Below are 26,589 nucleotides of genomic sequence, written 5' to 3'. Positions count from 1 at the left end.
GGAGACCTCAGCAAACTTCTGATAGCAAGTAGAAAAGGAAAAACTGTCTTGACAGATTATGAGCACTAGTTCGATGTGCCTTTTTTTATCGTACAAAGAAAAGATTAATTAATTCATTAATTCATTCATTTTCTTGTCGGCTTAGTCCCTTTATTAAACCGGGGTCGCCACAGCGGAATGAACCGCCAACTTATCCAGCAAGTTTTTTTTACGCAGCGGATGCCCTTCCAGCCACAACCTATCTCTGAGAAACATCCACACACACATTCAAACACACACACTCATACACTACGGACAATTTTAGCCTACCCAATTCACCTGTACCGCATGTCTTTGGACTGTGGGGGAAACCGGAGTACCCGGAGGGAATTCACACAAACGCAGGGAGAACATGCAAACTTTACACAGAAACGCCAACTGAGCCGAGGATCGAACCAGCGACCCATCGACCTTCTTGCTGTGAGGCGAACGTGCAACCCACTGTGCCACTGCGTCGCCACAAAGAAAAGATATTGGAGATTAATTTATGGCTCGTTTCCAGTGCCTGGAACGGTTCGGTACGGGTCACCTTTATCAGGCTTGCGTTTCCACTACCAAGGGTACCCTTTTGGTGGGCGTGGTGTATGACAAAGTTTCAGTCGACGTCATTTTCGCTCGAGGAAATGTCTACAGTATAGCTGTACGGGTGGTTAACATATCATATGAGAAGCACTTCTCACAAAACAGACACTTTATACACATAAATACTTCTGTATAAATGTTTATTACTAACTTTTCTATAAACATGAGTTGATTATAACTGCAGATCAATGACAATGCAAAATAGCCTACTGTAACGTCTGCAATTGCGTAAAATAAATAAATAAATGCAACATATATGAACACATACAGCCCCTTACAGTCAACGATATGTTACCAACTTCAGAAAAACTACACACAGCATACATTTAGTCCTTGATTAAGTTAAAAAAACAACACAAAATACAAATGAAGTCAGAATTATTAGCCCCCCTGAATTAGTAGCCCCCCTGAATTATTAGCGCCCCTGATTATTTTTTTCCCCAATTTCTGTTTAATGGAGGGAAGATTGTTTCAGCACATTTCTAAGCATAATAGTTTTAATAACTCATTTCTAACAATTGATTTATTTTATCTTTGCCATGATGACAGTAAATAATATTTTACTTGATATTTTTAAAGACACTTCTATACAGCTTAAAGTGACATTTAAAGACTTAACTAGATTAATAAGGTTAGGGTAATTAGGCAAGTTATTGTATAACGATGGTCTGTAGATTATCGAAATAAAATTAGCTTAAAGGGGCTAAAAATTTTGTCCCAAAAATGGTTTTAAAAAATTAAAAACTGCTTTTATTTTAGCCGAAATAAAACAAATAAGACTTTCTCCAGAAGAAAAAAATATTATCAGACATACTGTGAACATTTCCTTGCTCTGTTAGAAATAATTTGGGAAATATTTAAAAAAATCAAATCAAATCAAAAGGGGGCTAATATTTCTGACTTCAACTGTATAGCCCACATTCAGAGCAAACCTCTCATTCGTGTCTTTAATCTTCAGCAGCACATGTAGCCTGTCTTAATAACAATAATAATAATAATAATAATAATAATATTAATAATACATTTTATTTATAACGCGCTTTTTTCAGTCCCAAAGCGCTAACAGGCATAGAAGGCAAACAAAGCAGGACAATAAAAACAGTCAGAAAATAAAATAGAATAAAAAGACCGCAATCAAATATGAATGATTCTAAACAATACGATGATAAAATGACAAAAATAATCAATCTAAGTTAAAAGCAACGGTAAAACGGTGAGTCTTAACAAGTTTCTTAAAACAATCCAGATAAACAGCATTCCTGATGCTGATAGGTAGACCATTCCTTAGCTTAGGCGCACTGTACGAAAAAGCACAACCACCCATAGTCTTCAGTTTACAGCCAGGCTGATACAGCAAGATTGCAGATGAGAAGCGAAGACTGCGGGTGGGAGTGGCCAGAGTTACTCGGTCACAAATGTAGTCATGTGCTAGCCCATGCCCTGCTTTGTATGTTAAAACCATAGTCTTAAACTCAATACGTGATTTAACAGGAAGCCAGTGAAGTTGCTAAAGTACAGGAGTGATGTGATGGCACGAGGAAGTGTGTGTTAAGACTCGTGCAGCAGAATTTTCAATGTACTGTAAACGTCTCAGAGAGCTTGCTGGTAGGCCGCCGAAGAGGGAGTTGCAGCATTAATGAATGAATGAAAGTTTTGTATATTAAGTGTTATAGAAAAACTTGACTTCATTCATTCATTCATTCATTTTCTTTTCAGCTTAGTCCCTTTATTAATCTGGGGTCGCCACAGCGGAATGAACCGTCAACTTATCCAGCACATGTTTTTACGCAGCGGATGCCCTTCCAGCTGCAACCCATCTCTGGGAAACATCCACACACATTCAAACACACACTACGGACAATTTAGCCTACCCAATTCACCTGAACCATATGTCTTTGGACTGTGGGGGGAACCGGATTACGCGGAGGAAACCCATGTGAACGCAGGGAAAGAATGCAAACTCCAGACAGAAATGCCAAGGGACCCAACCGAGGCTCAAACCAGAGACCTTCTTGCTATGAGGCGACAGCACATCCTACTGCGCCACTGCGTCACCAAAAACGTAACTTATGAAAACTTATAATAAATTAATCATTAATTTTTCTTTAGCATAGAGCATTATTTATCAGGGGTTGCGCCACAGCTGAATGAACTGCCAATTATTTCAGTATATGTTTCACGCAGCAGATGCCCATCCAGCTGCAACCTAGTTCTAGGAAACACCCCAAGCCCCACACCACACACAAACACACACACATGCACATGCACCTGCACCTGCACGCGCACTCACACACACACACACACAACAGCCAATTTAGTTCATCCAATTCACTTATAGCGCCAAGAGAAAACCCACACCAACACGGGGAGAACATGCAAACTCCACACAGAAATGCCAGCTGGCCCAGCCAGGGCTTGAACTAGCAACCTTTTTGCTGTAAGGGCATCAGTGCTAAACCCTGAGCCCCCATGCCACCTTATAAGAAATTATTAAACATCTAAACAAATTATTATAACTACACTGCTGACAGAAATATAATGAAATTGTTTCTATTTCACTTCTTCAAATCTCTCGGTTTTCTTTGTAAATGATGCTTGAGTGAATGCAACTGTCTCTAATTTCCTAATAGTAGAGGAGCAAACAAACGGCTCCTCCGCTGATCCCAGAACAATAGGAATCTGCTGGTGTCATAATGACAGGGGTGGATGTGGGCGTGGCTAACAATTGTCTTAATTGCACACTTGAGATGTGGAATGTAAACGATTCCTCGGCTGATGATGGAATAATGACAGGCTTTCCTCAGCACATCATCCTGTGCTTTGACTAGACGTTTCCATCCGCAACCACCTCGTGATCCTGTATAGCAGTGTTTCTCAACCCTGTTCACACCAGGCACACCAACATTACATATTTTGCATGTCTCCCTTCTCTGATCAGGTTTTGGAGTTCTCTTCTAATGTGCTAATGGGTCGATTCAGGTGTGTTTGATTAGGAAGAGGTTGAAAATGTGTACTGTTGGTGTGCCTTAAGTAACAAGGTTGGGAAACACTGCTATATACGCTCAATCACAGCCACCTTCCCATCTGCTGCTGACGGATTACATCTGATATTTCCAAATTTAGCTCAATTTCATTTTAGTGCCTTCCCTTCTCATATTCCATAACTGCGCTGAAAAAAGCGCAAAGATATTACATCCACACATAGAAATGAAATTACTTACAGAAGCTCCGGCATTTTTAATGCATTCTGTTTTATTTTCTTATTTATTACACTGAAGCTTTCCAATATTTGGCCAAGCTTCTTTTTTTTTTTTTTTTCTTCACAGAGCCTCCGTCAGAGCTGCAAATCATTTGCAAATAATGAAGCTGCTCAGACTCATAGCTGTTGATTGGTTTGCATTATGTGTGTGTGTGTGTATCTGATTAAACCTGAGCTGATTTATTCATGCTGTGTGTCAGCTGTAGTCATTCAGAGTTAGTTGAGGTCATGCAGGCCAAAACCAACTGATCTGTGTGCAGTTAAAAAAAAATATTTTTGTGTAGTTTTCTTTGCTGTGTGATATCACAGTGATACTTGACTTTATGGTAATAACCCTGTTAATAAAATGTTAATATTATATATTAAATTCAACAGCAAAACATGTTTAGATATGCATTTACATGTATTATAAAAAAATAATAATGCTGTTAATTCTGTTAATTCTAATATATATATATATATATATATATATATATATATATATATATATATATATATATATCATTTTCTGTAAGCTTAAGACACTTATTACAACTTATTTGAAGTATTTTATACTTAGCCCTGGATTATCTTTAATGAAAAATACTGCATTCCCACTAGATTAATATATTTTTATCAGAGTAACTGATCAAAATGCTCAGAGAGGTGACACAGGCCGTCTCGAGCAATGGAAAACAGTGGGAAAAAAATTGTTATTTACTCATCAAATTAAAAAAAGTAATTGTTAACAGTTTGTTTCATTTACCTAATATTTTCAGTAAGACTTTCCCAAGGTTACAAGACTTACCCAATGGTTAAATAAATGCAAGCTCCTTCATATGATTTGTTCATGTCCTGTTGATATCTGTATCTAATCTAAAATTTGGGGGTATGCAATATTTTGAGAACATATTCCTGTATAAAGTCACAGCACTGACTGCGGGTACGCGCGAGCGATATAGCGAAATAAAAGCAGATCTTTGAGGGAGAAACTAGTAGAAGATTTTAGGAGAAGATTTGGGAGAGTTAGATGTCTGAAACACAAATACTTTGATCGAGCTTGAACAGTAAAAGGTATCCATATGCCTGTGATTTTCAACACTGCAATGACTCATTTGTCAGTGGTTTAAAGGTTCGTCTCTAATGTGTGGTTTATCCACCGTTACTGAATGCGGCTGGTGGACACCTGGTGGCGGCTGGATGTACTGCAGCCAAAGCTGTAAACTGCTACAGTCAGTGTAAGTCTGATTGATTATTTTGGCTTTTTGTACATTTAGATAAATATTGATACTTCATGCCAGAGTATTGATATTGTAACATGACATGAAATATCATGTTATATTGGCATATCAATATTTTGTACCAACCAACGTACCAACCAAACAACCAACCAAATCAACGTACCAACCAATCTATGTACCAACCAACCAACCAATCAATGTATCATCCAACCAACGTACCAAATAACCAACCAGCCAGCCAACCAACCAACCAACCAATTTATGTAATCTATGTACCAACCAACCAATGTACCAAATAACCAACCAACCATACAACCAACAGACCAAGCAATCTATGTAAACAAATTAACCAATCATGTACCAACCAACCAATGCATCAAATAAATAACAAACCAACCAACCAACCAACCAACCAACCAACCAGCCAACTCACCTACTAATGTACCAACCAACCAACATACCAATCAATCTATGTACCAACCAACCAATTAATGTACCAACCAACCAATGTACCAAATAACCAACCAACCAACTTACCAACCAATATATGTATCAACCAACCAATGTACCAACCAACCAACCAACCAGCCAATCTATGAACCAACCAACTAACCAATGTATCAAATAACCGACCAACCAACCAACCAACCAACCAACATACCAACCAATCTATGTACAAACCAACTAATCTATGTATCAACCAACCAATGTACCAACCAACCAACCAACCAACCAACCAATCAACCAACCAGCCAATCTATGAACCAACCAACTAACCAATGTATCAAATAACCAACCAACCAACCAACCAACCAACCAACCAACCAACCAACCAACCAACCAACATACCAACCAATCTATGTACAAACCAACTAATCTATGTAACAACCAACCAATGTATCAATTAACCAACCAACATACCAACCAATCTATGTACCAACCAACCAATCAATCTACCAACCAACCAATGTACCAAAAAACCAACCAACCTACCAAACAACCAACCAACCAACCAACCAACATACCAACCAATCTATGTACAAACCAACTAATCTATGTACCAACCAACCAATGTATCAAATAACCAACCAACATACCAACCAATCTATGTACCAACCAACCAATCAATCTACCAACCAACCAATGTACCAAATAACCAACCAACCTAACTAACAACCAACCAACCAACGTACCAACCAACCAACATAACAACCAATCTATGTACCAACCAACCAACCAACCAATCAATCTACCAACCAACCAATGTACCAAATAACCAACCAACCTACCTAACAACCAACTAACCAACCAACGTACCAACCAACCAACAAACATAACAACCAATCAATGTACCAACCAACCAATGTACCAAATACCAACGTACCAACATGCCAACCAATCTATGTACCAACCAACCAACGTACCAACCAACCAACATACCAACCAATCTATGTACTAACCAACCAACCAACCAATGTACCAACCAACGTACCATATAACCAATCGACCAACCAACTTACCAACCAACCAATCAATCTACCAATCTAGCAAAGTACCAACCAACCAACCAACCAATGTACTAAACAACCAACTATCCATCCATCCATCCATCCATCCATCCATCCATCCATCCATCCATCCATCCATCCATCCATCCATCCATCCATCCATCCATCCCATTTGTGTCATTCATGAAAGAAACATCCAGTTTTTCTTGATAATATATGCATATATGCTTTATAACCTCTATTATTATCTTCCTTCATTCCATCATTTGAAAGAATTTGTCAGTGGTGACCAAAATTTCTCTGTCGTCTTTTGCATTCACATCTCCTTTTATTGCCTGAGTCAGCTTGATAATGGAAACCCTGAATGCCAAAAAAAGACACAAACCCTCAGCAAATCACAGCGGGTCCTGAAGTCAGCTTTAATGGCTCTTCACAGGGAAAACAGACGGAGGGCAGCAGGAAAGAGAAACTCAACAGACTGACGAGAGCCATACAAAGTGTTAGTTCAACCACAAAATAATAACAAAAAAGTCTGTCATCAGTGACGCACTCTCATTCTGTGCCAAAGCCATACAGTGCCCTCCACTAATATTGGCAGCCCTGGCATATATGAACCAAGAAGGCTGTGGAAAAAGTCCTTATTGTTTAACTTTTGCTTAAAAAAAATGTGCATTAATTGAGAGAAAACTATAGCAAACAGTGCATATATAATAGTCAACTTTAAAAGTGGATAGTCAACTTTCATTATTGGTGTCTTAAAACTACTAAACAACTCGTTGATAACGCCACCTAAAAGTAAATACTTAAATATTCATTCATTTTCTTTTTGGCTTAGTCCCTTTATTAATCTAGGGTCACCACAGTGGAATGAACCACCAACTTATCCAGCTTGTTTTATGCAGCGGATGCCCTTCCAGCTGCAACCCATCACTGGGAAACACTCATACACTCCCATGTGTGTGTGTGTGTGTGTGTGTGTGTGTGTGGAATTTACATGTTCTCACGGAGTGCTCTGGTTTATATATATATATATATATATATGTTTATTACAGTGTCAGGAATAATACATTTAGCTTTCAAAGCTAATTTGTTGTTTGTGTTTCAAAATATCCTTTTTTAAATGTCCACTAAAAAAATATCCACTGGACACTAGGACCATCTAAATATAATGACTGCATGTTGTAGGGGGCAGAACTGAAGCAGAGAGGATTCTTTAATTTTTTCTTAATTGTCTGACAATTAGAGAATTAGAGACAATTAGAGAATGACAAGCAGTTTTAAATCGCGTTTATTTTAAATTTGTTATGGATTAACATCACTTTTTTTTCTTTCGGACTAAACTGTTTCAGGACTTTCAATACAAAAGGAAAAAAAATTGGCTTTTGTTTTGTTTTTGTTACATTAATATTGGATTAATATCTCTTAACAGCCATATCCTGTAGAGTTTTGTTGTCTAAGTGGCGGTCGTTTTGAACTAAAATGGTCCTGCGGTCCACTACAGTGGAGATGCTGTAAAATTACAAATAAAATGTACAAAATGTAAAAACTCTAAATTGTATATTATTTTTTTTTAAACCAAAGGATGTAGAAAATCACAGAAAAAAAAGAAAAAAAATCTTTGGGTCTCAGGAGGATATATCGGCGCCATGGTGTCCAACAGCCACATACTCTTATTACTTAACATCTTCAATTGTCTCATTTGCGATAACTTTTATTCCTGCCCGAATCATTTTAGAAGAAACATCCAAAATCAAATTGATATTAAGTTATGCATATCTCCTAATGAAAGTCCTAATGCATAAAGAACAACTTCAGTTTTGCATATGCTGCACAGCCTAAATGACAAATTCACAGATTTGGACCATGTCATGCAGACTGAATAGTCTTGCATGACTGCATCTGGAAAAATGTGTCCAAACCATCATACTGATCCACGAATCAAGACGACATATAGATCGGGGACTTTCAAAAGTAATAAACACCAAAACGTCCCTGTAATGTCTTTCCCCAAGAACTGGAAATAATTTTTACAGACAGAAGTTTTAGATTAGAGGCTAGGGACGGTCACGATGCTTGACAAGTTGTTTGTTGGTGCGTTAAAGTGGATTAATTTAGAGACGCCGTTTCTCTGATGGGGTTTTAGCATGCTGGAGAGCATCTCTATACTCCAGCTAAGGGATTCAGTGGGATCCACTTCTCAGTTTTGATTTTCTGTTCCCTCTCTGGGGTATCCACAGTTATTTGCACCAATGGTGAAGAGTTTTTTATTATTTTTATTTTTTTATTGCAGTAATTTCATAAAAAAGGAAACTTTGTATTTATTTTGTTCATTTATTAGTCATTAAAATAATCAAAACCACCATCAGCATACTGTATGAGTACACCCCTCACAAATCTCTCATTTATTTTTTTTTCTCTAGGAAGCTTTACAATATTATATTTGTGCAAAAACATTAGACTAGTCAGCACTAAAGCCAAATCTGGAGCTTATCCAACAAAATTACGTATGATAACAGTCCAAACTTAGTACACTCGATATTATGTGTAAGGGAAATATAGTTAATAAAGTAAAAACCCATGACATGCTCAATAAGATTCATATCTTGAGACTGGGCTGGCCAATCCTTAAGCACCTTGACCTTCTTTGCTTTCAAGAAATTTGAACCTCCCTCCTGGTTTGTAACGTAATGGGCAGCGCAAATGCCTTTATACCTCAGGGTGTTGATGTTGCCATTCCCTCTGCAGATCTCTTGCACGCCCCCATACTGAATGTAACCCCAAACCAGGATTTTTTCTTCTCCATGATGATTTGGATGCAGTTCAACAGAGGATTTTTTGGAAAAATCTGCCACTTCAAATCAATTAGAAGTCAAGTTCTTATCTGCATGGTTTTTGTTTTACCCATATCCCTATCATAAATAAATAAAGATAATTTAAACACAAATTACCACCTGTCAATCGTTTTTTTTTTCTGTTGGACTCTGGCATGAATAGGCGGAGTGATCTATGTTGTAATAATGGCGTCGACAAACTTGGTTGGTAAAAAAGGTGCACAACCAACAGGAACAAACCAACAGCATCTGAGATTTTCGCTACTGTACAAGCGTGAAAGCAAAAGATTAAAGCAGTGTACTGACACTTTTACATGTTACCTGATGTTACCAAAAGACAAGATTAAATAAATATCACATACTATAGTGAGACGCGATCCTGCGGTACATCCTTGATAAACTGTTTGACGTGCACTGCTCTCTGGGGTCAGTCACCTGCTGACTGCCTGGAGCTCAGATGTCTGCATATGCAGCAGCACGTGCCTATGGGTGTGTATGTGTGTGTGTGTGTGGTCACATGATGTGCGTTTTTCAGCATAGAGGGAGATCTTTTTAGTAATGCTAGGTGAAATGCCAGTGTTGACAAGGATCGTTTTTGTTCTAAAATGTCATTTAAAACTAAGCTGTATTAGTGTAAACGGGGCTTGAGTGTGAATGTTTTGCGAGCAAGTTGCTTCTGCGAAGGGGGCGGAGGGAGGATCGTAAAGCTGGCTCAGCACTGTTATGCCTATCGGCCATCGGCGATGTCATTGTCTATCGACCCAAGCCTAGTGCGCATGCGACATTATAAAATGTTTTCAACTTTAAGGTTTTATGCGTGCCTGGAAAAGGCGTGCGCTGAACAGCCACATTTAATAAAGCTATAGCGCTTCATGCCAAAACTTCATACCAAACTTTTTTTTTCCATTATTGACAATGGTGTTCGCTCAATAAATATCAATAGTGCTTTATCGGCCCAGCTCTACCTTCAAGACTGAAATAAAATACGCTGTAAGTAACCCTTAAATGCTAAAATATAATTGAGTAAACTGGCAGTGGGCTAGTTATAGACCAAGACTAAAGCTGCGCCTCAAATGGCACCTTATACACTATACACTCATGCACTTACACACTCAACAGCATAGTACATGTATGTAGTGTTGTCCCAAATGGCAAACAAGTTTATTTTTTACTAAGCGGTAGGGTTGTAACAATATACCGGTATGACGGTTTACCACGATTTGAATGTGCACGATTATCATACCATGAACAATTGCATATCAACGGTTTTAACCCTTAAAGACCGAGACAGCCGCCCGCGGCTAAAAATAAGTATTGCTCTTAAATGTTTAATAACTTTTGATCCGCTGATCCGATTCATACAATTCAAAGATTGGCATAAAGAAGAGAATCTCAGCTTTCCAGTGCACATAACATTCGCGGACTTTCAGAGGCTCCGGAATCAGTGCGGTTACGTCATCAAAATTTGACAACGCTGATTTGACAAAGAAACGCTCGTCACTGTGTCTACGGACAAACCAGACATGATACATTGATGCATTGTCCCTCCTCCATGCCCAGATTGGTTCAAACTCGCTATATTACAACCAATAAGCATAGGTTTCACTTTTGTTTGTGGACCAACACTGAGCTTTTTGAACAACACGGAATGAGAGACATTTCTGCGCGGCTAAATAAAACGCAAAAAAAAAAAAGTTTTGCATGAAATAATTCTCATACTAAGTACTTTTGCATGCACAGCAGCACAGAAACATGACAAAACAGTGACACAGCAAAGACGAACTGCTGCTCTTGCTGTTTTCAAAAGACACAAATGAAGGTGCAGCTGTTTGTCTGCATTGCATTCAACCACATCCAAATCCATATCCACAGACAACCATATTCATGCTGGCACATAAAACCTAAGGATGTTCCATATTGAATCTAGTTTCGTTATGTAACTATTTATAGTATAGTAAATATTTATATCTATTTTTTTACTGAGGATTTGCACCATGTTTATTTGGACTTTGACACATTATTTATTATTTTTTTATTTGTTCATTGTACAAGTGGACACATTCTCTCACCTCAGCGGTCAAGATAAGGTCCTGAAAATCTCAACATGCTTACATTTCTTCATCACAACCTAGACTGAAAAAAAACAACGCTTTAAATACATGTTTACAGCCATGAACTTGGTATTGCACTTTTGGTCTCCCATTTATCCTGCTTATAAGGAAGGACAGTTTAAGTTTATTTTTGTCTAATCTTAAAAGACCCTGCTTGTTTATTCCTTCTAATTTAATTTATTAAAATGGGAGATTTTTCAGTTTATTTTTATAAAAGACTTCTATAGTTCTATTAAAATGGTTCTTTCAAAAGTTTGTTGAAATAAAACCTTTGTTCAGTCAGAAAACGTGTTCTTATTCTTTTCAGGGTCTTTGCTATGAGAATTACTATTTAATACCGTATACCGCGAAACCGTCAAACCGTGGTATTGTTTTAGACGATTATCATACCGTAAAAAATTCATACCGTTACAACCCTACTAAGCGGAAATTCAAACCGTTTCCCTGATGACGTTTGACGGTTGCTAAATTAGTGAAATAAATGAGTAACTATCAAATAATACCTGTCAGGAGTATAACCACATTCACCATCGGGAGGCGCTATAATCACTTGCGTGGGAGAATTTCATTTTCTCAATCCAAAATAAATAAAGTTGTCCAACATGGCTCCGCCTCTTCCTCTACATGAACAAACCTGCGGTCGTTGAATGCGTGAAGTGTCCAACATTCCACACTTGATTCTACCCACTGAATGAGTGCATCATCCGGGAAATTAAAGTGCACTTATTAGTTTTAGAGTTTTCAGTGTGAACGCACTACTTACACGGTTTATACTACAAAATGGCGTAAAATAGTGCACAAGTATCGATTTGGGACGCAGCTAAAGATAGACATTCTGACAGGCAGGATTTCAAAAGAGAATAACTGACATCAGCAATGTTTTCAGATTTTTCACTTAGCATGCTTCCTAAATAATTCCAAATATATCCTAGTATTGGGTGGCATGGTGGTTAACACTGCAGCCTCACAGCAAGAAAGTAACTGGATCGAGTCCCGGCTGGGCCAGTTAGCATTTCTGTGTGGAGTTTGCATGTTCTTCCTGTGAGTGGCGTGATTTGCAAGAGTCAAAAACATAGACACAGCTGATTAATACTATTCTGAATCAGCTTTTTTTCCTCCAACAAATGCTGCAGTATCATCTGCTGACTGTAGCTTCAGGCGTGATCGAACACCATATCACATGCTTCATTTTAATTATCTCTCTGTCTGCAAAAGCTCGAGACAGCAAACAAAACTTAACCTTATAAACACTTAACATGCTTTTTTTTCTTTCCTTCTCAAGATGCCGAACCTTCCGTTTGTTTTCTTTTTTGTTTGCTTTTCCCCCTCAATGCAGAAACTCATTAACCTTTCCCGGGCTCAATTACAACGAAAAGTAATGCCGATAAAACATCCCACCACTCTTCCCTCAAACAAATGCGTAAGCATCCAATTGCAGCGGCCCCTGTTCGCCGCGTCCCAGTCGAGCATCAGATGATGAAGTTTCTGATTACACAATTAACCTCTCCCCGATGAACCTGCGCAGCTTCCACAACAATATATCTTCACCCGAAGCCAGCCTTATGCTAATTGCCTTTGTTTTGGGGTGAATCTTAAGAAATCCAGCAGAAAAGAGCTGCGGAGGAGCAGCAGGAGTGGGACTGAGCGACCGGCCCCGTATGAGACACTGACCTCCAGACGCGGAAACAGGACAATTAAAAACTTAATGAAGATCGTATCAGGCAGGATGTACAGCAGGGACTCGATTCGACTGAGGAGCACACTGTAATCCACTGCAGATATGATCAGAACAAAGCTTATGTCTGCAAAACTACAACAACTTCTAAAGTCAAATGACATGAGTAAGCCCCTCCCATTGAACAAAAATGAGCCAATCAGAGTTGAGTATTAGTTGCAAAGGGATCATATTCCTTTAGGTTTCAGTGGCATTGAAAAACATTAGAAGGCCCAAAGTTATCAACATTTTGATGGTATTTATGCTACACTAACAAATTATATAATCAATAAGTCATGACAGCACATGTTTTTAGGTCATTGTAACTTATTAAATTTAGTTATCATATAATCATGTTCTACCTTAATTTTAAAAGTTACACAAGCTGTTTTAGTCAGTTTAACAATATAAGTTCAATGGACTCATATGGTTTATTTGATTCAGCTTAAATGTAAGGCAACCAATCTTTTGTTTACAGTGTATAATATATAAAATATAAAATATTTATTTATAATAAAACTATACTAAAAATACAGATTCCAGGTATCTTAATAGTGTTTTTTTTATTCCATTTTCTAAACAAAACAATTTAGCATCCATTTATGATCTACTTTTAGTATGATTAACTCTGATAATGTCATATGTAGATATATACGTGGATTGCTAGGTGACTATCAAGCGTTTTCTTGATTGAGAGAATGACAAGCTGGCATAACATTGCTGCAACTCTACAACACTGCTCTGCTACCAAAATGTTGTGTATATTACATACAAAATATGAAGCTGTTTGGTCGGTTCTTGTCACGTGACTTGCGTTGTGCTCATGGCCTTCTAAAGATGATTTCAAATGAGTGAGCCTGGAATATGTGCGCACAAGCTGCACACCTCCTTTGGAAATAACAAACTTGTGCGCGGAAAAGACGCTGAATCTCCTAAAGCTGATCTTCTTCTTGCTCAGACATGCTGTATTTACCCAATTTGATGAGAAATGGGTTGCGGATCCATTCCTTAGTTGTTTGAGGGTCCTTCACTGGGCCTTTTCCCCTTTGCAAAGAAAACTTTGCAAAGATGTCTGTTTCTAACTCATTTTGTTAGCTTATGGGTTACATCTTGGCGCTCAAGTGACTAAGATGTAAATGAAAGAATACAGATTTTTTTTCAAAATAAAATATTTTTCAAAATAAAAGATCCTTCACAACTGGTTAATAAACAAAATGGAAATAATTAAAGGTTTTTTGTGCAGCCAGGTACCAATTGATCCATGGCCCGGTACCGTGCGATGGTTGAGGACCACTGGATTTTAGGGCAATGCTAATTTGCATGCATAGTAATACAAGATCTAGTGTAAATTTATTTTTGAAGCTTTCAGATTATTAAAATTTGTATTATTTTATAAAAAAAAAAATAAATGTGTCATCATTTTGGTTATCAAAATGGGTTCAATGTATAAATTAATTTAATCTTATGCTGCAGTTCCTAGAGGGCTGCAGCTTTGCACAGTTTAGCTCATGAGGGCCGCAGGTCTGCACAGTTTAGTTTCAACCCTGCTTCAACACACTTAACTGTAGGTTTCAAACAAGCCTGAAGGACATAACTAATTTGATCAGGTGTTTAATTGAGGTTGGAACTAAACTGTGGCCCTTCAGAAACCGGATTTGTACACTACATTGAATGGCAAGAAATGGTACTTTTAATTGAGCATGTTTATTTCAGTACTCATTCCATTTAAAGGGCTACTATTTATAACAGATATTTTTACTCAAAAAAAATTGCTGCTTGTCCAACCTATAAAATTAGCTTCCACACAATCCTTGAGATATTTTCTGGAACAACTTAATTGTTTTATATTCAATTCCCTTAAACTTGTTAAATAACTTCCATTTGTGTTGGGATAACCTGAATGAATTGGACATTTTATGGTGCGAATCAGTACTTTCATTTGGGCATGTTTTTTTCAGTACTCTTTGCATCCAAAGGGCTACTTTGAGTAGTATTTAGAACAGTTGTTTACACTCTGATTGCACTACATTTAATGCAAGTAATGGTAGTTTTACATGAACATGTTTGTTTCAGTGCTCTTTTCATTTAAACGGGCTTCTTTGAGTATTATTTAAAACAGATAATTTTACTCTGATTGCACTACATTCAACCCAGGCTCATACTAAATATGTACCCCTATATACATTTCTGGAGAGCACCAAATATGTCCCAAGAGCTATGGTTTTTGCAGTTTTTGTTTTCGTGAATCCACCAGACACCACTGTATATACTTTTGGAGATCTCAAATTTCTCGTGCCATTCACGCCTGCTCTTCTCGCGTAAATCCACTCGAGGTCGCTGTTGTCTGACTGACAGATTGACTGAATGATCAGTTGACCCAACCTCCTCCTTCCCTAAATCCAAACAATAGTGTTTTAAAAAGCACAGATTGACCAGCGCCCACGGCTTTCCCTAAACCTAACTGACAGTGTTTTACAAAGCAATTCAGAAAAAAAGAGTCCTCGCGGCAGCTTGATTTTTACCATGTTTTCAGATTTTACCACATTCTCACCCTGTTGTTTACTTGTTTATTTTATTTTTTGGCTTTTGTTTTTGTTTAAACTTCTTTCTGGAACTGTTCTTCACCGGACTCTAACCCCTTAATCGCAATCAACTCCACTCCATGTCACAAGTCAGCTGACGTATGTGACGAACTACGGGACGAACTAGTAACTGTGGAAAAATCTTCCAGATGGAGGTAAGCGGTCAGCTGGTAAGCACAAAAAGAAACGGCATCATACCGCCCTGTAGCATTCGTTTTAAAGATGAAATGCCGCCATACGTTCCTCTGGCTACATAATTCATGATCTCCAGAAACGTATATAGGGCTACATTTTCAGAATGAGCCCATGTTGACTACATTTTATAATGAGTGATACTTTTACTTGAGCGTGCTTTTCACAACTGATTGATAGTTTCTCTGCTGCTTTGAAATCTGTCAGTGCGTAAATAATAACTGATAGAGGTTTTGCCAGTTTACCTGCTCTCCTCCCTTGTGGAAGCAGGCCGCTTTTTTCCCTCTGAACATGAGCAGAAACACAGCAGACCTCAGGGAAGCTCAGAGCGAGGGTTTCTTCCCCTTTCATTTCTCAACATCATCACGAAAACGCATGCAGGCGCTCTGAAAGAACACAGTGATGGAGGTGTTATTATGAGAGAATTGAATCTGTCCAACACAGTAAAACCACCAGCGTTAAATCAAATATATTAGAGCTTACCCTTCAGGAATACATTCACCTTGTTTTGGACTTTGCAACACCGTGCAGATGTATTTTGATCCTGCATGTGGATAAGAAGAGGAGATTTTGTCACTTTATGCTTACAATATGTGGCTATGAATGCGTCTTTCTACTTGAATTTCTACATTGTACTTTACTTTCTTAATTGTCCACAAGTGGAAATTTATCTTTGGCTTCACCACACAACCACATCAGAGTTCTACGGAACCCCGGAAGGAACGTAGTGGAGGAGAAAAAATTATCTGTGTGAAAAAAAAAAAAATGGGTGAAAGAAAAAATGGGTGGGAGGAAAATATATATTTCTAAGTTTTTGCTGTCCCTCGCAAAGTTTTGCGTTCCCTCGCAAAGATGTTTTGCATTATCTAAAAAAAAAGCCTGATTTTTACCACGTTTCAGATTTTACCACTTTCTCACCCTGTTATTTGCTTGTTTATTTAATACTTTTTTTTGCCTTTTGTTTTTGTTTTACCCGCTTTCTAGAAGCGTTCTTTCCTGGACTTGAACCCCATCGCTGTGGTCAACTCCTCCCTGTCTTAAGTCCTCTGACGTACATGGTGAGCCACTGGGCAAACTGGTAATAGCAGAAAAGCTGTCCACATGGAGATAAACTGTTAGCTGGTAGAGCGAAAAGTAACAGAAGTCATTGGCGGAGTCATACCACCTCGTAGAATTCATTTTAAAGACAAAACATAATTCACACTCTCCAAAAATCTAGACGGGGATACGTTTTCACAAAGAGCCTGTATTAGTACTTTCCCAGAGAAGAAAACTCAACACTGTAATGGAGGCATTTAATCAGAGATATTATTACTTACATAAAGAAGAACTTCAGTTGGAGTTAAAAAAAAAAAGTTACTTTGCGCTTTGTAACTTTCATTCCCAACAAGCAGCATTTCTCACTGAAGTAAGCTGACAGCCTAAAGAGCATAATAGGGTTTATTTAAGGACATGCTTTTTTTTTCTTCACTGAATGAACCGTGTGTTAGCTCCGATTGTGATTATTAAAAGAAACCATTCAGAAACAAAAAGACGAAAATGTTCAAAAGCAATAATGCCGACTGCTTTCCAAGATTTGAAAGCTAATTTGCTCAGAACGACTCTTATATGCACAATATTTCCCTTCTTAATGTTCCCAAACTCTCCGACTTCAGTAAGATGCTTTGACACTTTTACTAGTTTTATTGTGTTCGAAAAGTGCTGGAACTGCAGTCTCGAGTCTATTATTTCTTTAACCTTCAATACGTGTCAGAAAATGCTCCAGCAAATGCCATGACGTACAGTTGAAGTCAGAATATTAGCCCCGCTGTATATACAGTTGAAGTCAGAATTATTAGCCCCCCTGAATTAGGACAAATCTAAGCTTGTTTTTAAAAGAACAAATATAACTATGGAAATAATAATTAATACTACTAATAATAGTAACATTATACAAAAGCAAATTGTCATAAATAAACTGAAAAAGCCCCCAGAGATGAAGAAGGCATGAAGGCAGTAATTTTTATATTTATGTAGAAAATAATAACTTTGTAATATTTTAATCCTTTAATTCTTTTTTCATCTGTAAAGATATTTGCGTATTGCTGTACATCCAGTGTGTATTAAGTAATATTTAAGCAATGCGCACAACTGATGCGCTCTGCGCTGGATTTTAGACCTCCTCTTAGCTGTTCTATTGAGCAGTCTATTTTAAATCCTCAAAATAGCAACGCACCAGCAATGTGCCTTAACATACCTCCATTTTTAGACCAGAACGCCTAGAGGAGCAAATATGAGCACAAATGCATTTGCTATAAAAACAGAGTGGTGCAACACGTCAAAACTACATTTGCGTCAAACTAGCAAACAACATTTGCATCCCGCCTTGCGCCGGGTGTATGATAGGGCCCTAAGTAACAATTTTTTTCACAGTGGATGAACATCTTCATATTAGTCAGTAGTATGACTGAATTCATTTAAAAACTGAATAAATATAAACACTTAAATAAACAGACTCAATGATGGGCTAAAAATGTGCGAAAATCTGCTAATTTCTGCGCCCGCAGATTCTGTATGGGCCTGCCTATAACTCAATAAGAGAATAAGCACAACCCTGTTAGACCATGCACTGGGATGCAGAGCATATTTTTACATCCTCAACATAGCAAAAGTGGTTTCGGACATGCCCTTAATGATTTATGCCATGCACTTTAGACTTTACGCCTAGATTGTAAAAATAGAGCCCTAAAGCAGGTCGCACACCAGAAGCGCCGCTCGGCGCCGCGACATGGCGCGCACATGCCAGTTTAAAGTATCACACACCAGACGCGCACATTCGAATGATATTTAAAATGAAACTAATCAGATGGTGCTCTGGGGCGCGGCTGAAAAATGAACTGCGTCCTGAGCCGTGGACGGGCGCCGCCGACAGTTGCCGACTTGCGCCGCCGGTGTGTGTATCCTGATAGAAACCTATGTTTAGAGTTCTAAAATGCATGGCGCTGCGTGGTGTGCGACCTGCTTAAGTGTATGCTCAAACTATATGGATCCTGCTTTTCTAGCTAAACTCTCGCTGGAGGATGACACACAGAGATGGATTTGTGATTTTACACTGCGATATGAAGCTGCTCCGCTGGGTCCCATAGAGGATCATAACAGCATAAAACTCAACAATTATTTATTAAGTGACTACTCAAATAAAAATACTCTCGGGCAGCCTTCTTTTTTAAAACAGACAAATGAGAGCGTTTTTTGGAGCATTGAGGTTTCATGAAAGGTTGTTGTTTAATAACACATGCACTTGAATAATGCACACCTCGGGGGGTTTTACTGACCATTATTCAAAGTGTCGTGAGACCCTCCAATCCTCTGCTCAGCACCACACTGAAAAATACAAGACAAATAGGTGTGGAGACCCGCAGAGACGAGGTCAGGAGAGCACAGCAACTCTCTGCCATCCAGACACTTTTAACTTCAATTCATAGTGAGACAAATGAACTGTGACGTCAGTATGAGATTATATGTCAGTTAGCATGCAAGTAAATTTTGTTTTAGGCTTAGTTTAAATGAGTATTTTATTTCAGTTAAATGCTAATTGGCAAGGCAACATTTCTATTCTATTAAATTGTTTTTTTATTTTTTTAATTGATTAATATATATATATATATATATATATATATATATATATATATATATATATATATATATATATATATATATAATTTTTAATAATTATAATTTTTTTATTTTCAATTTATGTTTTTAATCAATAATTTTTACAATTTTATTTAATAATTTTATTAGAAAACAGACTAAGCCGAAGTGAAAATGAATGAATATTTAATCATTTGATTTCTAATATTTAAAATTTGTTTTTAATTAATAATTTATATAATTTAATTTTATAATTTAATTGTAATTAGTTTTTAATTTATGTTTTTAATTACTCATTTGCATATTTTTAAAAATAATTTTCCTTGATTTTGATTAATAATTTACATAATTTTGTTTAATAATTTTAATTTTTATTTATATTAAACTTTAATTTACATAAATTAATTTAATGTAATTTGTTATATTTTAATTTATGTTTTAATATTTTTTATAATTTTATTTAATATTTTTTTAATATTTTTAAATTTATGTTTTTAATTAATTTATATACTATTATTATAATTTATTTAATTTAATGTATATGTTTATTAATGTTTTTAAATAATAATTTATGAAATTTATTTAATAATTTACAGTACATAGATAAAGTAACTTTATGCATCTTGCAGCTGGAAATGGTTGCATCACATTGAGTCATCTGTGTGTGTCCTTGCTGGCCTTGTAAATAGTTGCTTCCTCTTGTAAATTACATGAGATGCATATATGTAATTTAGATGCATATGTAGTATGTGCGTGTGTGTTTTTCTCATGCCTCAGGCCAGGCCTAAAGCGATCAGGAGCTGGCGGCCTCACTGTGGAACTACAGGGTTTATTTTATCAACCAATCCTGTTCTGGTGGCTCCTGGGATTGAGCTGCTCTTCTGACTAGTGGCCCCGTGTTTCTGTCAGCGAAGGCTGCTGTAAGAGATAGTGTGTGTTTACATCATACAACTGGAGAAAACAACGCCTCAAAACACACACTAACATTGTGTGTGCCACCACAACATGAGATAAAAGGTATATTTCCCATGTCAAAAGAGGTTTTTGTCTTCATTTTAGAAATGCTTTTTTATTTATAGACACCGCAGCATAACAACAGCGTATACTACTATGACAATGATAGCCTCAGGTACTGATTGTGGGCTTAACTCAGTATTAAATGCAACCAATATGACTTTAAATACCATTTTACATGAAATTTATTGACATACTTTGGAAGTTACCAACACACGTCATGATTTTGCCAAGTAGGATGCGATCCTGGATTACCATCTATGTTGATCCTGAAACATATTTTTTGTTCAAAAATGTAATCCATACCTATTCCCTACCCCTAAACCCAACCATAACTGAAAACCAACATCAGAGGGGGATATGCTACAATTATGTAGAAGTGCATAAACCAAACCATAAGCCTAAACTCAACATGATTGGTTGATTGGAATGTTGTTCCAGGATTAACATACAATGCATCCAAAAAGTATTCATAGCACTTTAGTTTTTCTACTTTTTTTTATTATTATTTTTTTATTTATTTATTTTTTTTTTGTTACAGCCTTATTCCAATATGGATTAAATTAATTTATTTCCTCAAAATTCTACTCACAATACCCCATAATGACAATGTAAAAACTAATTTTTTTAATTGTTGCAAATTTATTAAAAATCAAAAAGTTGAAAAATCACATGTCCATCAGTATTCACAGCCTTTGCTGAATACTTTGTTGATGCAGCCTTGGCAGCAATTACAGCCTCAAGTCTTTTAGAATATGATGCCACAAGCTTGGCACACTTGTCTTTGGGAATTTCTGACGGTGTACAGCCATTTTCAGATCACCCCAGAGATGTTCAATAGGATTTAGGTCTGGGCTCTGGCTGGGCCACTCAAGGAAATTCACCGAGTTGTTGTGAAGCCACTCCACTGATATTTTTACGGTGTGCTTTGTGTCATTGTCCTGCTGAAAGATGAACCGCCGCCCCTGTCTGAGGTCAAGAGCTCTCTGTCAAACGATTTCATTCAGGATGTCTCTGTACATTGCTGCATTTGTCTTTCCCTCTATCCTGACTAGTCTTCCAGTTCCTTTCTGCTGAAAATCATCCCCACAGCATGATACCGCCACCACCACGCTTCACTGTAGGGATAGTATTAGCCTGGTGATGAGCAGTTCCTGGTTTCCACCAGACATAACACCTGGCATTCACTCCAAAGAGTTCAATTTTAGTCTCATCAGACAAGAGAATTTTGTTTCTTACGGTCTGAGAGTCTTTCAGATGCCTTTTGGCAAATTCCAAATGAGCAGTGGCTTTTGTCTGGCCACTATACCATACAGGTTTAATTGGTAGATTGCTGCACAGATGGTTGTCCTTCTGTAAGGTTCTCCTCTCTCCACAGAAGAACGCTGGAGCTCAGACAGAGTGACCATCAGGTTATTGATCACCTACCTGACAAAGGCCCTTCTCCCCCGATCACTCAGCTTAGATTGCCGGCCAGCCGGCCAGCTTCGACCGGGTTTTCGGATCCCGCCGCGTTCTCGCCCTTATTTTTCGTATTCTGTTTTTCGTCTTACCTGATTTCTGGAACCACTGTTCCCCAGACTCGATCCCGGTCGTCGTCCCCGTGGCCGGCTCCTCCTCCTTCTCCGGGGCCTCCGCTTCGCTGATGCAACGCTGTGAGCTAAGCGGACAAACTGGTTGCATCGGGAAAGCCCTCCACTCGGAGGCGAGCCGTCGGCAGGCAAGCGCGAAGAGGAGGGGCGGAGCGGCGCCACACCGCCCCGCAGCGTTCGCTCGAAAAAAACTAAACGCGGCCTTACGTACCTCCGGCCACGTACCTCCGGCCACGTAAATCGCGGCCTCCAGAAATGTCCGCGGGGCTACGTTTCCAGAATGAGCTTGGGTTGATATATACACAATATGCAAGTATTGATTTTGTAACAACAGTAAACATTTTTTTTTGTTATAAGGTTTGGTTTTGTAGAGGCTGTACTTTAAAATTAAATTAATATAATCTTAACTCAAGTGATGAAAGGTGTTGAAATTCTAACAGTAAACAGAGCTACTGTAAGATCAAACCTGCTCGGTAATGCTTGAAAATGATTCAGTTGAAAACATCTATTAGAAACTTAAAAGTAATCAAAAGATAATCAGATGTAATCAGTTAATTTACTTTTGTAAAGTAAACGAAAAGGTACACTACTTATTACATTTTAAACTTGTAATCTGTAATCTATTACATTTCTAAAGTAACCTCCCCAACACTGATCATAAACTATATATTTATGACTGGATAACTCCATGTAAATCAGAGAACTCTACATAAATAAGCTACTCATAGGTTAATGCATTTAGTCCACCTTTCAAAAAGTAAGTTTGCATGCATTGTTTATAGATCCAGCGGAGTTAAACAGAGCCTGGCTTTATAGCTTTAAGCAAAATGCATGTTTCAGCGACAGGTGATGTTGAGTCATTAGTCTCTCGGTGTTGGTGGAGCGCAGCTAAAGACAGCATGTGTGTGTGTGTGTGTGTGTGTGTGTTAAAAAGAGCCATTTATATTGTTGAGGGAACCCCGATGTGTCACTTCCAACTGCTGGCCTTCTCCTCTGAGTAACCCAGAAGAGCACTTAGCGCTGCAGATTGACATTGCGCTTAATGGAAGGGACATTCGTCTGATGTATTTGTACGATATGTCTGTGATTTTTGGTGACGTGTGATTTGTGCAGACATGTTGAAGTTAGGTGTTGCTGGGTTTTTTCATCAGTCGTCTTTCATCACGCTCACTGTATGCGATGGCATGTGTTGTGTTGTTGGTGTTTTGCGTCCCACAGGCTTCACCAGCAAGGCTTTACAACTCAAAAAGCTCCTGCTTGTTAATTAATTCATTTATTTATATATATATATATATATATATATATATATATATATATATATATATATATATATATATATATATATATATATATTTTAAAGCAGTATTCCCTCACAAGCAAACCTCCTGATGTGCTTTAAAATAAATGTCATAATAACAAATGTATAGCCTACTTACTGTATGGAAGCTTTTTTTAGACCTTGGAAAAAAATTCATAAATGAATGCATAAATTGGGAATTGGGAATTAGTATAAAATAGAGGGTCACACTTTATTATAAGGTAGACTTTTAAAACACTTCTTAAAGAGCCCATATTATGGGTTTTTGAAAATGAGCTTCCATGTGGTGTGAAACACACAGCACTAAGCATCTCAAACATCCAGCTGAGGTTTAAATCTAAAAGTGCAGCATGTTTAAAACTATTGATTCTTTAGCGAAATATTTGACTCAGAGTCGAATAAACGAATCGAGTACGGTTCTAAACTTTTGTTTGATCACATCGACGTCGATACATCCACCCCGAGGAAACCCACGCCAACATGGGGAGAACATGCAAACTTCATGGGGAAAACATGCAAACTCCAGCCCTGGCTCGAACCAGTGACCTTCTTGCTGTGAGGCGATCAAGTAACCCACTGCACCATCGTGACGCCCTCTGGGGAACATAATATAACTTCTGTAACTTAGTGGTAAACACAATGATAATTAACAGACATTGTCTAGTTTAATTTGGAAGTGTTTTTTTTTGTTTGTTTTGTTTAGTTTTTGCTGCTGTACCTCACCTGTTTTAAGTTCATACGATGTGAGTTCACTCTTAAACAAAACCCTAGCTTTCCTGATCTATATAAAAAAGAAACATGTTTCCCAGTTGGCTCACACCAGATTCCTCAAATAAGCAAAGATGAAGGAATAGATTTACAAACATCAATCTTTTTTTTTTTCAGATTAAAAATAATTTATTAATTCCTTTAATTCATAACATTTCATAATACAGTTCACTTCAAAAGAATACTGAATGGTAAACACAGTAGACGGTAAACACAGCAGATGTCTTTTATTATTCTTCCAAGTGTAACCTGGAAGTGTTTTTTTCTGCTGCTGTAGCTCACCTGCTTCAAGTTTATATCATTGGAGTTCACGTATAAACAAATGCCTAGTTTTCCAGATCTATAAAAAAAGAAACATTATGTTCCACAGTTGGCAAAATAACTTCGCACCTCACAGCAAATTCCTCATACAAGCAATGCTAAATGAATAGACTTTCAAATGCCAATATTTTTCTTTTACAGGAAAAAAAAAAAAAAAAAAAAAAAATATATATATATATATATATATATATATATATATATATATATATATATGAATTTCCCAGTTCATATTATAGCTCATAAGTAACACTTAATGGTTAACTGTAACAATTAGCAAACGTTGCCTAGTGTAAATTGGAAGCGTTTTTTCTTCGCTGCTGTAGCTTACCTGCTTCAAGTTCATATGATTTGAGTTCATGCTTAAACAAAAACCTAAATAAAAAAAAAATAATAAAAAAAATAAACATGTTCCCCAGCTGGCAAAATAACGTCACACCTCAAATTGATTCCTCAAATAAGCAATGATAAAGGAATAGATTTACAAACATTATAATTTTTTTTGTAGATAAAAAATTCTATATGAATTCCTTTAATTCATAATGCTTAATGGTGAAAAACATTAATAATTGACATATGTTTTCTTTTATTTTTTTTAAATTAAGTGTAATTTGGAAGTTCATTCAGTCATTTTTCTTCGGTTTAGTCTTCATTTCAAAGGTCGCCAGAGCAGAATGAACCATCAACTATTCCAGTATTATTCCACCAACTGTTCCAGTCACAACTCAGTATCAGGAAACACCCATACACACACAGATTTACATCCACACTCATACACTACAGACAATTTAGCCTGACCTGTTCACCTATAATGCATGTCTTTGCATTACAAGAGAAACCATAGCCCGTGGAAGAAACCCACGCCAAGTCGTGGGAAAACATGCAAACTCCACACAGAAATGCCAACTGACCCAGCCAGGACTCAAACCAGTGACCTTTTTGCGGTGAGGCAACATTGCTAACCACTTAACCAACAAGCAGCCCTGTAATTTGGAAGTGTTTTTTTTCTGCTGCTGTAGCTCGCCTGCTTCAATTTCATATCATTTGAGTTCACACTTAAATGAAACCAATGTTATGCTGATCCATAAAAAAAAGAAACATTATGTTCCTCAGTTGGCAAAATAATTTCACACCTCACACCAAATTCTTCAAACAAGCAATGCTAAACGGATAGCCAGAAGCACTTGGTGTTTGCTTCATCGAGCGCTCCTCTATTAGGGCGTGAATCAGAGGTTATCACAGGTGACAGGTATTAGTTGGCTCTGGTAATCACACAGACAGCTGGAGTGTGCTGATGTAGACGGAGATTCGTCCTTGAATACGCGTGGCTCTCGGCCCATTGTGAGTGTGCTGGCGGCTGTCACGTCTTCATAATTGACCTGTCTGTCTCTCTGACATCACTCAGCCTAACCAGCGGCTTTGGTAATAGTGGTGTGTGTGTGTTTGTGTGTGTGTGCATTGAATCTAATCCAATACAACTGCATAGGAGTTCAAGTTGGAGCTGGACTGATTTCTTTAATGAAAGTGACACTGTTATTTGGAAAGGATGTATAAACTGATCAAAAGAGACTTATAAAAAAGTGTTACAAAATGTTCGTGTTTTAGAGGTTCAGAGAGTTTATTTTAAACTACAATTCTTGATATTAACAAACCATTAGCATAACTTTTAGTGCAAAAAACTAATAATTAACTGCTTATTAATAGGTAATAAGGTAGTAGTTGGGTTTTGGTATTGTGTATGATAGGATATGCAGAATAAGATCATGGATAATATAGATAACAGTACTTTATAAGTAATTAGGGTTAGGGTTAAGATAGGGTTAACCCTCAGGGGTCTGAGGTGATTTTGGGACCCTAGGATGTTTTGACATGCCCTGACATTTGTGCTTATTTCAACTGTACCATGGT

This window comes from Danio rerio, chromosome 18 (assembly GCF_049306965.1).
Source record: "Danio rerio strain Tuebingen ecotype United States chromosome 18, GRCz12tu, whole genome shotgun sequence".
Classification (NCBI taxonomy): Eukaryota; Metazoa; Chordata; class Actinopteri; order Cypriniformes; family Danionidae; genus Danio; species Danio rerio.
This window is presented reverse-complemented; position numbering follows the sequence as displayed.